Below are 15,033 nucleotides of genomic sequence, written 5' to 3'. Positions count from 1 at the left end.
CACTTGCTTGTCTATACTGCATCCAAAGATGTCATTGACAGAGGATGATACGATGGCTTTAGTAAGCACACTGGACATGCAATTGGAAGATGCACATGTATCAATATAAGTAATGTGGCACCTGTCTGGCAAGGGCCTGTCTAGCAGGGAAGCCACTGACATCATAGGCCAGTCATATGAAATTCCACAGTGAGAGAGGATAAGGCTACGCAGCAGCTGGCTCACTCTCACTTTTTCCTTCAATAGCTGCTGTTATCTGACTCTGGCTCTACAAAATGAACTAATGCTGCTGTTTACTTGGACTGGATGAAAGTTGTGTTTGGAAACAGACTGCGATGATTACCAATTTACTGTGTGGCTAGAGTGATGGGTGTGTTATCTGCACTCCGTGAACTGCTATAACATTTTTCTATAGAGCTTCTATTTGACGAAAATCTGGTTTCTGCCACCTTAAGACTTATTTGTAACTGTGCTTAGTATTAAAATTGCAGTACACATTCACAGTGAAGTAGATGTGCTTGGACTTATTTTAATTTCAGTCAGGAACTATTATTGTTTGGTTTTATAGACTATTGAACAATTTAATTTCTTGTTAGAGAATGCTGAATTTGTGTTCAATCAACATTTGCCGGCTGTGAAGTAAAGTAAGGCTTACACTATTGGTGATGTACAGGTCCCAGTTCTGGTTCACCAAGCACTACTATGGATACAAACTTTTTGAGTTTTGGCAACAACAGCTAAACTAGCATCAGGAATTATTTTAGTGCTTAACTAGTACTACACTACACTCAGTCACAGGCACTGAGAGCCACTCCAGCATTTCAGCCATTTAACAAGGTTCACGAAGGTTGGGAAGTATATCAAAAACACAATGTGCTGAACTTTCAGGTGAGTAATCTCAAGTGTCCAGATCATCAGCAGGCTTTTTTGCTTTCTACAAATTCACAGCATATTACTTGGTTCAAAAGTAAGCCACATTGTCAGATCAATCTATGTTAGTATTGTACGACAAAAACTCATTATTGTCCAAACATATTTCCGACAAAATGCATGTGATACAGCAAAGTTAGAATTATTATTAATACGTGATGTAGTGATTCACTTAGTCCTGGATAAGGATGTCCACACACAGGCCTTAAGACAGTCTGACTCCTCCCTGGCTGCAGTGCTCCAGATTGCATGTACATCTGCAATATTGCAGGCAGCACAACAAATATTTTCAGCAGACTTTGATGTCTCACATGTGACCCAGAGCTGTAGTGATACAGTGAAGCAGGTTTCTGTAAAAGTCTCTAAAATGGTAAACAGCTTCCATTCATTGGTGGCCAACTGGCCTCATTCTCCAATACACTTCGTTTCCAAGTTTCCTGGACTGTTTCTACTTGTAGCACAGATGGGAATGTCTGCAGTACAAGGGCAGGTGCAGTAAGTGTTTATGTAGAGAACATATTTCAGAAGTATTCCATAGCATGGCAGGCACCATACATCAGTCCCAACAAATTCAAATTAATAACATTTCATATAGTGATCACATGCCGGCATCCTACAAAATTTTGTTACATGCAAATATACAAGACATTGCGGGGAATTTTATTTTTGACACTAGTGCATCAGTCTCAGTCGATAACCAGTCTGTATATTATAATGTAACGCACTCTCACTCAGCATATGATATGATGTAACTGGAAGTTAGGCAGATTTCTATAATTGAACTAGTTGATATTAATGTTTATGAAAGTATCCGTTACAAGTTTCATACTCTAATATGCAGAACATGTGATCACATATATATGACTCATGTTTATGGTAATATGCTTCTTATGAAGTAAGTGATACATTTATTCATGTTTACTTCCAAGACATTTTAATTCACTAAGTTTTGGAAATTAGTAAAAGTGTTTCTATTGAGAGACCATAATATCCACCATAAATGATCTGTAAATCGTGGACAAGGTTTGTCATCAAACTACTGATTTGAAAATGAAATATGTAGTTAAGGCAAGGTAGAATACCTCCACTATATATATTTTCTTCTCACTGTTACATGTGCAATACACATATGAATTATCCAAGTTATTATTCCAAATGTATTTTTGTAAACTTCATTAGTCATTATTTAGTTTTCAGTCTGCTGATAGGTCATGTAGAACAATATTACTTAAAGAAATATTCAAAATTTACAATAAACTAAAACCACATGCTATTCCAAATTCAAACCCACTAATAATGCTTTGTTTTAGGATCACAATACCTTATTTCAAAGCCCTTACCCTCAACTTTCTAAAGGAACTCTTATCTTTTGAGTATTTCAAATGTTATCTTTATTCAAAATCATCGGTTTCCAGCATGTTCGAACCTAAAAACTAAATTCTCTCAGAAACCTGGTGTCATAGTATTGTTGCCCTGATCCTTTTTTCCCACAAAATGTATAGTTTTATTAGAAAAAATGTTAATTAATGAAGTATCTCAATTAGAAAATTTGAGTTTCTAGAAAAATCTTGGTGAGCTTTGTAAATTTTGGTGCATATTCAAAACTTCTGCTATATAAAACAGAACCATTGTTTTAATTAATGTAAGGACATTCATCTAATTGTTAGTCAGAGTAACATTGCTGTTTATTGTTCATTATTATCTATCTTCCTTGCTGTTACATTACTATGTAAAATGTAATGGCTGTGCAATTTATTATTTTGTAAAAAAAATTCTAAGCACATCTTCAAACAGGCCCTGCACACAAAGCCTGATTCATTAAGCACTGAGCACTTGCAGAGTTTAGTAACATGTCAGTCTTGTTTGAACAGTTTTCATAATGTTTTTGCATCACTGCTGTGTAATTTTCTACAGGCAATAAATGCAAAAAATGTGCATGAATTGTTGCAATTCACTTACATCTGAACCAAACCTTTTTGGACCCAAGACAAAATTGTCAGAGTATAACACAATGCCTTCATTGATGGACTATCTGACCAAATTTCCAGTATTCCATTCACTATCACATGTTTGCTCAACATTCTGTTGTGGATATGATCTCTCACCTTACAGCAAGTATGCATCCTGAATTTGACCATTAGGGGACAGTTTGTTTTGAGTTAGACAGCCAACTGGAGCAATCATTCAATGAGTTCCCTATAAATTCATCTAGTCGTGATCTGCTCCATGGACAGATCCTGCAGTATGTCTTGTAGGGTTAGCCTACTGAGCTCTCCAGTGCAGAACATTCTGACTTTCACTGTTTTTTCACTGGCAGCACCAACATCAGAATCAGAAAGTTGTGGTGCTCCATACAGAAGCTGATGAATGGTGCTGTCTTCACTCTGGTGTAGAGTGCTCCAGCTCCTGCATCAATCCCACTGGGGATCTCCAGGATGAAATACCTAGAATGGAACTACGTCTGTGGATCTTGTGTGGACAACAATGTTGCATGGGTGATTCAACAGTGTCCTTTTTACCAGGCACACCATCCAGCCCCACCCCAGTCATTATCTCCATGGCCAGCACCATCACAGCCATGAGACCAAATTCATGCCAACTTTGCAGGCCCTTTCTTTGGGTCCATGTGGTTAATCATTATGAACTCCTGCTCCCACTTCCCATATGTTGCGTGCCTGGAGCAAACAGCAGCATATCCACATTGAAAGCCTTGACACAGATCTCCATAATAGAGAGTTCACTCCCACATAAGTGACCAACAATGGTCCTCAATTCACAACTACCCATTTCAAAAGGTTTTGCACCCAAAGTGCAATTGCATATCTTACTGCATGGTGAAGCTCTCACATGAGTGTGCTGATAAGACACTTCTGATTCTCCTGTTTCCATTCCTGGAACATGATGCGGATGCAAACATATAGTTCTGTGTGGGTGCTCTGGTGTGGTCACACATGAAATATTAAAATGAAATAATTGGACATCCAAAGTACACAAATTGAATAAATTATTGTAGAGACTATTGATGTCTGCAGCAATTTTGTGAACTATTTTTTGGTCTGGTTGGATATGGACAGCAGTATATGCAGTTTGGTATGAGCTACTTATCTAAGCTTCAGAGAAGCATAACATCATGAGCACATCAGGTCCTAAACAGTGGTTTATAAATTATTGTAGCGCCACCACCGTTTAGGATAGGGAAAGTTAGTTTTGTGCAATATTCTGGGCGCACAAGCTACAGCCAGGCGCGGGCTGGTTGACAGTCAGTTATGCTGACCAGCGGTTGCGAAGTAGAATGGAGGCCACAGGACCATCGAACCGCTGAAATGAGTAAATGCAGCAGTATGCATGGCGCAAGTTACAGGCAGAAGGGGCCCACTGGCACAAGCTCATTGTGGTTAGTACATGACTCAGAGCGGAGCGTTAGCAAAACAGGGGCACACAGCCGAGTATAAATAGGTGCCATTTTCTAACAAGAGTCATTCAAGTGTGGCAGCTCTCCTGGACAGCAGGGCATGTCACACCACCAGCTACATGCGGCAGCAGATGGGGCGCCCGTGTTCCAGCCCACAGCAGGTCGCTGATTGGACCCTCTGAGGCCGACACGGGTTCGATAGCCAGGCAGCCAGTGGCGGGCCATTATTCGGATCGCTACTGCGGGCAGTCATCCTGGCTTCCAACACACACTGGAGGCATCCCGAGGCGAGGGCCACAGATACGGAAGCCGGATTGCGGGCGCTTGTTGCCGCCCCGGCGATAAGGAGGCAGCTGGATGCCTGCGGCTCACACCGAGCAGCGCTGAGTTGGAAGGGACGCAGACTGCCGAGTCAACTGCTGGCATCCTGACGAAGGCGCAACTCTGCTGGCATACAAGGCTCGACACAGCATTTGATTGCTGGGCTGCTTCCTCAGGCATTGCGGGGCCCTGTGACGCAGATTGTGGTGTACGAGGGCACTGTAGTTGGAAACAATAAATCACTTGAATAGCTCAGATGAATATTAATATGGTGCCTTCTACCTCTTCCCACTACATTTGGTCATTCTGATACATTCGGTGGTAAAAGTCGCCACTACGTTTGGTGTCCAAATAGTGGACATCGTCTGTCCAGAACAATGTTCGAGCCTACCGCCCACATTACATACACAAGATGTGATGAGTTTTGACCAGTTTTGTTTTGAGTATTGGACATTTTCTTGATTTTTTTTTTGTTTTTTTTCGAGTATGGCTCCTGGCAAGCTACATTGTAGATGTTTTCCATGGTCCGTGGACATAGGATTTTATTTTACTTTTTTTGGGGGGGGGGGGGGGGGGGAGATCAGAATAAGTGTTAGTGTATTTGGGGCAGTAAGATTTTTTTTCATGACATTTAATTACTTTTGTACTGGTTTATGATGATAGTGAGTGTGATGATAGGATGCAAAAGCGTGTGATAAGAATCATTTGTGATGTAAATTCAAGAACATTGTCTAGAAACCTGTTCATTGAACTTGGTATTCTAACCACTGCACCTCAGTATATTTATTCCTTAATGGAATTTGTTTCAAGTAATATATCTTTATTTCCAACCAATAGCTCAATACGTAGTATCAGTACTATGAATAAGAACTATCTACATAAAGACATAAAATCACTTACCTTGGTCCAAAAAGGGTTCCAATATTCAGGAACACACATTTTCAATAAATTGCCAGCAATAATTAAAAACTTGGTTTCAGATAATGCATGGTTTAAACAAAGTTTGAAAGACTTTTTGATACGCAACTCCATCTACTCTATAGATGAATATCTTAACAGAGGCTGTTAAGTCAGCTTAAGTAAAAATGTCTGTTAGATTTCAGTTTTGACAGCACTTGGTCACAACAGTCAAGATTAGGTATTTTTTGTACGATAAATTTATTAATAGTGCATAACAATGTTTCATTCTGACTGCATGTTAAGTCTGTAAATATTAGCTGTTCCAGTTTACCACATTGTGTTCACCTGTTTCAACAATCTCCTGACAAATGATCTGGGTTGTAAGTATTGTATTCAGATGTTTTATGTTATACTTTCTGACATGTTCCACACCCATGAGAATCATGTCATTTTTTGGGTCTATGGAACGAAAACTGTATCTAATCTAAATCAAATTGAATCATATTAGGCTTTGTAATGTGGTGTATTTCATCATTTTTGCCCATCCCTTGTAATTGTAGTAGGTATATTGGGTTATCTCAGAGCAATGGAGTAGATCACTATAAGGCACAAACTGATCTGAAACTTACTGAATAACTACTTCCCATTGGCCTGCATCCCTCCTTAGAGCTAATGGAAACTCATATCATCTTATCTTTTATTACAAATGTGTGTGTGTGTGTGTGTGTGTGTGTGTGTGTGTGTGTGTGTGTGTGTCTATATAATAGAGGGAAACATTCCACGTGGGAAAAATATATCTAAAAACAAAGATGATGTGACTTACCAAACGAAAGCGCTGGCAGGTCGATAGACACACAAACAAACACAAACATACACACAAAATTCTAGCTTTCACAACCAATGGTTTCTTCAGCAGGAAAGAGGGAAGGAAAGACAAAAGGATGTGGGTTTTAAGGGAGAGGGTAAGGAGTCATCCCAATCCCGGGAGCAGAAAGACTTACCTTAGGGGGAAAAAAGGACGGGTATACACTCGCACACACACACATATCCATCCACACATATACAGACACAAGCAGACATATTCAAAGACACAGAGTTTGGGCAGAGATGTCAGTCGAGGCGGAAGTACAGAGGCAAAGATGTTGTTGAATGACAGGTGAGGTATGAGTGGCGGCAACTTGAAATTAGCGGAGATTGAGGCCTGGTGGGTAACGGGAAGAGAGGATATATTGAAGAGCAAGTTCCCATCTCCGGAGTTCAGATAGGTTGGTGTTAGTGGGAAGTATCCAGATAACCCGGACGGTGTAACACTGTGCCAAGATGTGCTGGCCATGCACCAAGGCATGTTTAGCCACAGGGTGATCTTCATTACCAACAAACACTGTCTGCCTGTGTCCATTCATGCGAATGGACAGTTTGTTGCTGGTCATTCCCACATAGAATGCGTCACAGTGTAGGCAGGTCAGTTGGTAAATCATGTGGGTGCTTTCACACGTGGCTCTGCCCTTGATCGTGTACACCTTCCGGGTTACAGGACTGGAGTAGGTGGTGGTGGGAGGGTGCATGGGACAGGCTTTACACCGGGGGCTGTTACAAGGGTAGGAGCCAGAGGGTAGGGAAGGTGGTTTGGGGATTTCATAGGGATGAACTAACAGGTTACGAAGGTTAGGTGGACGGCGGAAAGACACTCTTGGTGGAGTAGGGAGGATTTCATGAAGGATGGATCTCATTTCAGGGCAGGATTTGAGGAAGTCGTATCCCTGCTGGAGAGCCACATTCAGAGTCTGGTCCAGTCCCGGAAAGTATCCTGTCACAAGTGGGGCACTTTTGTGGTTCTTCTGTGGGAGGTTCTGGGTTTGAGGGGATGAGGAAGTGGCTCTGGTTATTTGCTTCTGTACCAGGTCGGGAGGGTAGTTGCGGGATGCGAAAGCTGTTGTCAGGTTGTTGGTGTAATGGTTCAGGGATTCCGGACTGGAGCAGATTCATTTGCCACGAAGACCTAGGCTGTAGGGAAGGGACCGTTTGACGTGGAATGGGTGGCAGCTTTCATAATGAAGGTACTGTTGCTTGTTGGTGGGTTTGATTTGGACAGACGTGTGAAGCTGGCCATTGGACAGATGGAGGTCAACGTCAAGGAAAGTGGCGTGGGATCTGGAGTAGGGCCAGGTGAATCTGATGGAACCAAAGGAGTTGAGGTTGGAGAGGAAATTCTGGAGTTCTTCTTCACTGTGAGTCCAGATCATGAAGATGTCATCAATAAATCTGTACCAAACTTTGGGTTGGCAGGCCTGGGTAACCAAGAAGGCTTCCTCTAAGCGACCTATGAATAGGTTGGCGTACGAGGGGGCCATCCTGGTACCCATGGCTGTTCCCTTTAATTGTTGGTATGTCTGGCCTTCAAAAGTGAAGAAGTTGTGGAATCATCACATGTAGCTGTACGAGGTCGCCCTGATCGATCTTTATGCACATCACACACTGTTCCATGAATTTCGAATTTGTCTCGTAGACATGTAATTGTTAACCTTGAAGGTGGTTCTGTACCATACTCACTTCTCCACTGTCTTCGAACCGCAGCTACATTCTCAAACTTCCAGTACCACTTAATTATCTGCTTCTGTGCTTCAAAGCTCAAACGGACATCTGCCATGTTGCTGTTACTTCCTTGCCACTGCTGCCACCTGTTGAAGACACATAACATTACTTTCTCACAGATATTTAACCTTGTAGAATGGGAAATAAATTGTCTATGACAGTTCAAAGTGTGTATACATTTTTTTGACGCACCATATATATTTTCCACTTTCTGTTATCTGATTAAGTTGAAATTTTCTGTATGTGTATGAAATTTTAAAAATTTATTTTTAAACTTCTGTATGATGTAATACTCCAGCTCCGTAAGGTGTGGATGAGTTCTAATAATTCCTGACTGATTTTTCTTGAAACTGACATTATTGAATACCAGAAACCATTCTACTTAAAATACAGTCATATGGGTGACCATCAGGAGGATTTCCTGGAGGGGTGGGAGATGCCCAGTGACTGCTGTAATGCAAAACACAAGTGTCCAGACCACCCAATTAGACACTGTTCAGACAATGGTGGAATATTTTGTCAGAGTTACCAGTCATTAGTCAGCTTTCCGGCACTACAGAGTGTGCACTGAGAGGGGCAGTTGGGACTTAAGTCCCACCAATGATGAGGAATGGAACTGCCCATTTTCCACGTGAGAGCTGGATTCAGCGTTATCTGCACCTTGTGGCACATCACCTAATCATAATAGGATCTATTACGCCATGTTATTGCACCTCACAGGGTGAAACAAATAAGTCCTCATTATTTTTTTAATTTGATTTGGACATCAGGGCATTTTCCCAACTCATGGAGAGAAATAAGTTGAACTGAAGTTAGCACAACAGTTCACTACAAACAAAAACCCATGAGCTAATACTTACATTCGGAGAATATGATCTACACCACTTGAAAGTTAAGCATTCCAGCTTTCCTGTAAATTATTTTAAATTACCTACAACTCATTACCATCCTTACCACTTTCTGTCTCAGATTTTGTCACAACAACTGTTAGATTCTGAACATTGACTACATACTTTAGTAACCTTAATTGTTTTGCACCATCTAACATACAGCATTGATTATTCGATTTACTAATTAATAATTTCATGTAATTCATTTTGACTTACAATGTGGCACTCATTCATGTAAATGAGGGGAATCACAGTGCAGAAGAAAAATAGTGTCTATGTAATTTTATAAATTTCTGATTAGCATCATTTTATATGAACCAAAATTATATTACTTTCTGTAGGTCAACAATAACAGTAAATTCTGACCTAGCCATATTTCAAAGCATTGTGTACTTTTCAAAACAGCAGCTTGTTCTTAGTCTAATCTATAAGTAGTCAGACATTACCCAAAATAGTCAGTTTGCAGTTTGCAAGTTAAAAGTTAACATCTATATAAGAGGCACACTCATTGTTTGACTCAAACCAGTATTATCCATGTTCTGTATGTGAGAATATGCACTCTGTTCATCATGAAAGTCAAGAACTTTAATGTGTAAAAACTTTTGCAGGATTATGGTATCTCTAATTAACTAACATTTTGACTGAATTGTGATGTGATCAAAAAGAACTATGAACTATCATTGTCATCACATTAAAATATTGTTGTACTCAGTGATTTGTGTTCTGGACCGTCATGAGTGAAACACTGAAGTGAAATTGTATTTATCAAATTACTAAAAGACTATGTAGAATTTGAACTGCGTTGTGGTAAATGAGAACTGTGATATTCTCATGTAAACAGGAACATTGTTTAATGCCACCATACAGCAAGTTACTTCCCGCTGTAATTGTGATTGATGGGTGCATCGTGTATGGGTCTGCAAGACCCTCCTATTTAAAAATGTTGGATGTGGTGGACTGTGAACAAACTAAGACTGGCCCCTGGAGCCTTTAGAACAAGCCCCATACTAAGCTTCTGCTCTGAGCCTTGACCCCAGGTGGTTACTTCTTAGGTGCAGACATAATAAGATGTCAGACAGACCATCAGTGACAGAGCACCGCATGTTCCTGCTGCCAACAAGGTGAGTACACAATTCGTTTGTTATATATTTTTACAAGCTTCCAACAGGAGTGACTTATTTACAGATAAACTATGTGATCAAAAGTATCTGGACACCTGACTGAAAATGACTTACAAGTTTGTGGCCCCTCCATCAGTAATGGTGGAATTCAATATCGTGTTGGCCCACCCTTAGCCTTGATGACAGCTTCCACTCTCAAAGGCATACATTCAGTCAGGTGCTGGAAGGTTTCTTGGGGAATGGCAGCCCATTCTTCATGGAGTGCTGTACTGAGGAAAGGTATCGATGTTGGTCGGTGAGGCCTAGCACGAAGTCGGTGTTCCAAAACATCCCAAAGGTGTTCTATAGGATTCAGGTCAGGACTCTGTGCAGGCCAGTCCATTACAGGGATGTTATTGTCATGTAACCACTCTGACACAGGCCATGCATTATGAACAGGTACTCAATCATGTTGACAGATGCAGTCACCATCCTTGAATTGCTCTTCAACAGTGAGAGGCAAGAAGGTGCTTAAAACATCAATGTAGGCCTGTGCTGTGATAGTGCCACACACAACAACAAGGGGTGCAAGCCCCCTCCATTAAAAACATGACTGCATCATAACACCTTCACCTCCAAATTTTACTGTTGGCACCACACACGCTGGCAGACAACATTTGCCATACCAACACCCTGCCATCGGATTGCCACATTGTGTATCATGACTCATCACTCCACACAATGTTTTTCCAGTGTTCAGTCATCCAATGTTTACACTTCTTACACCAAGTGAGGTGTCATTTGGCATTTACTGTCATGATGTGTGACTTATGAGCAGCCGCTGAAACATGAAATCCCAGTTTTCTCACCTACCGCCTAACTGTCATAGTACATGCAGTGGATCCTGATGCAGTTTGGAATTCCTGTGTGACAGTCTGCGTAGATGTCAGCCTATTACACATTATGACCCTCTTCAACTGTTGGAGGTCTCTGTCAGTCATCAGTCGAGGTCGGTTTGTACGCTTTTGTGCTGTATGTGTCCCTTCACGTTACCACTTCACTATCACACCAGAAATGCTGGACCTAGGGCTGTTTAGGAGTGTGGAAATCTTGCATACAGACATATGACACAAGTGACACCCAATCACATGACAATGTTTGAAGTCCGTGAGTTCCCTGGAGTGCCCCATTCTGCTCTCTCACAATGTGTAATGAGTACTGAGATTGCTGATATGGAGTACCTGGCAGAAGGCGGCAGCACAATGCACCTAATATGAAATACGTATGTTTTTCAGGGTGTCTGGATACTTTTGATCACATAGTGTACCTGTGTAGTTACTAGTTTATTTTGTAATTTCTTCCATGTTTGAGTGCTTACTAGGCACAAACTTTTATTTTAATAACAGTGTAATGTACAGTACCGCTGTTGTTATCGACCCTCGTATCATACAGGCTTTTGTTTGTTTTGGTTAGTGTATCTCAGTGTTGATTAGGTCACCAGTGAGAGAGCACTTTGAATTCCTGCTGCTAATAAGCTGAGTACACCATTCATTTGTTACATATTTTTACGAGCTTCAAACAGGAGCAACTTAAGTAATGGACAGGAACAGAGATTGCTGTGTACAGATGAGAGCTAAGCTGGTGACCCTTCACTCACAGCTCCAGGCTGTGTTGGCTTCAGTCACACAGCTTGAGGCTGCTGCCAAGGGGCATCACTGTGGGGGGTCAGACGCAGGGATGCGAGAGACGTTGAGCACATCCCATGTGTCCCCCAATCGGTCCACTGCTGTGGCTGCCCTGGCTACTGCCTACACTGAAGTTGGCCCCTCACCTGTGGTTGAGTGGGAGATCATTCCGAAGTCTGGCAGGCATTCCAAAGTCTGAAGGACCAATTGTAGGGCCTCCCCAGTTCGTATGATGAACAGGCTTCAGGTGTTATCTGTGGCTGGCGAAGTCTCTGAGCTGGTTGCAGTCGTCCACCCTGTTCCAGAGGAAGCTTCTCGGCCCACAAGGTCTGGGCATTCACATAGGGTGGGTTTGCTGGTAATTGGGAGCTCCAACATTAGGCACATAATGAGGCCTCTTAGGAACATGGCTGCCAAAGAGGAGACAGAAGCCAGTGTGCACTCAATGTGCATACTGGAGGGAGTCATTCCGGATGTGGAAAGGGTGCTTCCGGATGCCATGAAGAGTACAAGGAGTAACCAACTGCAGGTGGTGGCTCATGTTGGTACCAATGACATGTGTCGCTTTGGATTGGAGGAGTTCTCTCTGGTTTTGGGTGGCTAGCAGAAATGGTAAAGACTGCCAATCTTGCTTGTGAGATTAAGGTGGATTTCACCATCTGCAGCATCGTTGATAGAACTGACTGTGGTCCTTTGGTGCAGAGCTGAGTGGAGGGTCTGAATCAGAGGCTCAGGTGGTTCTGTGACCATGTAGGTTGCAGATTCCTTGACTTGTGCCATCAGGTGGTGGGTTTCTGGGTTCCGCTTAATAGGTCAGGAGTCCACTACACACACAAAGTGGCTACACAGGTAGCGGGGGCAGTGTGGAAGGGACTGGGTGGTTTTTTAGGTTAGAGGGTCTCAGGAGACCACAAAAAGGGTGTCACTCTAAAAGGGGGCAGGTAAAACACAGTAAGGTAGTTGTAGAAATGATCGGTATTGTAGTGGTAAATTGTAGTAGCTGTGTCAGGAAAGAACCAGAGCTCCAAGCCCTAATAGAAAGCACTGAGGCTCAAATAGTTATAAGTACAGAAAGCCGGCTAAAGCCGGAAATAAGTTCAGCTGAAATCTTTTCAAATGATCTAACAGTGTTCAGAAAGGATAGATTAAATACAGTTGGTGGTGGAGTATTTATTGCTCTCAGACGTAGTTTACTGTAGTGAAATTGAAGTAGGTAGATCCTGCAAAATAGTATGGGTAGAGGTCATACTTGACAATTCGACTAAACTATTAACTGGATCATTTTACTGATGCCCTGACTCAGAAGATATAGTTGCTGAACAGTTCAAAGAAAACTTGAGTCTCATTTCAAAAATGTACCCCACTCATAAAATTATAGTCGGTGGTGACTTTAATCTACCCTCAATATGCTGGAAAAATTATATGTTTAAAGCCGGCAGTAGACATAAAATATCATCCAAAATTGTACTGAATGATTTCTCAGAAAATTATTTTGAACAATTAGTTCGTGAGCCCACTCAAAGCATAAATGGTTGTGAAAGCATACTTGACTTCTTAGCAACAAATAATCCTGGACAAATAGGAAGAATCATGATGAATACAGGGATTAGCGACCACAAGACAGTTGCTGCTAGGCTGAATACCGTAACACCTGCACCCATCAAAAATAAACACAAAGTATGCCTATTTAAAAAAGCTGATAAAAATGCTCTTAACGCCTTTTTAAGAGACAGCCTTCACTCCTTCCAATCTGATCATGTAAGCATAGAAAAGGTGTGGAATGATTTCAAAGAGATAGTATTAATGGCAATTGAGAGATATATACCACATAAATTAATAAGTGATGGAACTGATCCCACATGGTACACAGGTCAGATCACTGTTGCGGAAGCAACAAAAAAAGCATGCCAAATTTAAGAGAAAGCAAAATCCCCTAGATTGGCAAAGTTTTGCAGAAGTTCAAAATATAGCACATAGTTCCATGTGAGATGCACTTAATAATTTCGACAATGAAACTCTGTCTCAGAATCTGGCAGAAAATCCAAAGAGATTCAGGTCATACATAAAGCACACCAGTGGCAAGACACAATCAGTACCTTCACTGCGCAATAACAACGGTGAAGTCACTGATGACAGTGCCACTAAAGCAGAGTTATTAAACATGGTTTTCAGAAACTCGTTCACCAAAGAAGACGAAGTAAGTATTCCTGAATTCCAGTCAAGAACAACTGCCATGTTGAGAAACATAAAAGTGATATCCTCGGTGTGGCAAAGCAACTTAAATCACTCAATAAAGGCAAGGCCTCTGGTCCAGATTGTATACCAGTCAGGATCCTTTAGAGTATGCTGATACAAAAGCTCCATATTTAGCAATTATATACAACTGCTCGCTCTCAGAAAGATCCGTAGCTAAAGATTGGAAAATTGCTCAAATCACACCAATACCCAAAAAGGGAAGTAGGACTAATCCACCAAATTACAGGCCAATATCACTAACACAATTTGCAGTAGGGTTTTGGAACATATACTGTGTTTGAACATTATGAAGCACCTCGAAGAAAACGATTTATTGACACATAGTCAGCACAGATTCAGAACGTATTGTCCTTGTGAAACACAACTACCTCTTTATACTCATGAAATAATGAGTGCTATCAATAGGGGATGTTAAATTGATTCCATATTTTTAGATTTCCAGAAGGGTTACGACACCATTCCTCACAAGTGTCTTCTAACCAAACTGCACGCTTATGGAATATCGCCTCAGCTGTGTGACTGGATTTGTGATTTCCTATTAGAAAGGTCACAGTTCATAGTAATAGATGGAATGTCATAGAGTAAAACAGAAGTAATATCCAGCGTTTCCCAAGGAAGAGTGATAGGCCCTCCATTGTTCCTGATCTATATTAACGACTTAGGATTAGGAGACAATCTGAATAGCCATCTTAGATTGTTTGCAGATGATGCTGTCATTTACCGCCTTGTAAAGTCATCAGATGACCAAAATTAATTGCAAAATTATTTAGATAAGGTATCTGTATGGTCGAATAATGGCAATTGACCCTGAATAAAGAAAAGTATGAAGTTATTCACATGAGTACTAAAAGAAATCTGCTAAATTTCTATTACATCATAAGTCACACAAATCTGAAGGCTTTAAATTCAACTAAATACTTAGGGATTACAATTACAAATATTCTAAA

Source organism: Schistocerca serialis, chromosome 3 (genome assembly GCF_023864345.2).
Source record: "Schistocerca serialis cubense isolate TAMUIC-IGC-003099 chromosome 3, iqSchSeri2.2, whole genome shotgun sequence".
NCBI lineage: Eukaryota > Metazoa > Arthropoda > Insecta > Orthoptera > Acrididae > Schistocerca > Schistocerca serialis.
This window is presented reverse-complemented; position numbering follows the sequence as displayed.